We start from the raw sequence: 747 nt of genomic DNA on the forward strand, positions 1-747 counted from the left end.
CCATTGTTTCCCCATCTATCCGCCATAAAGTGATGGGACCAGATGCCATGATCTTAGTTTTCTGAATGTTGAGCTTTAAGCCAGCTTTGTCACTCTCCTCTTTCACTTTCATCAAGAGGCTCTTTAGTTCTTCTTCACTTTTTTTCATAAGGGTGGTGTCATCTGCATATCTGAGGTTATTGATATTTCTCCCAGCGATCTTGAGTCCAGCTTGTGCTTCCTCCAGCCCAGCGTTTCTCCTGAGGTACTCTGCATATAAATTAAATAAGCAGGGTGACAATATACAGCCTTGATGTACTCCTTTTCCTATTTGGAACCCGTCTGTTCCATGTCCAATTCTGACTGTTGCTTCCTGACCTGCATACAGGTTTCTCAAGAGTCAGGTCAGGTGGTCTGGTATGCCCATCTCTTTCAGAATTTTCCACAGTTTACTGTGGAAATAAACACACAGAGTTTAATAATCCACACAGTCAAAGGCTTTGGCATTGTCGATAAAGCAGAAGTAGATGTTTCTCTGGAACTCTCTTGCTTTTTCCATGATCCAGAAGATTGTAGCAATTTGATCTCTGGTTCCTCTGCCTTTTCTAAAACTACCTTGAACATCTGGAAGTTCACGGTTCACGTATTGCTGAAGCCTGGCTTGGAGACTTTTAAGCATTACTTTACTAGTGTGTGAGATGAGTGCAATTGTGTGGTAGTTTGAGCATTCTTTGGCATTGCCTTTCTTTGGGATTGGAATGAAAACTG

Source organism: Bison bison, unplaced genomic scaffold (genome assembly GCF_000754665.1).
Source record: "Bison bison bison isolate TAMUID 2011002044 unplaced genomic scaffold, Bison_UMD1.0 scf7180017849765, whole genome shotgun sequence".
Taxonomy (NCBI): domain Eukaryota; kingdom Metazoa; phylum Chordata; class Mammalia; order Artiodactyla; family Bovidae; genus Bison; species Bison bison.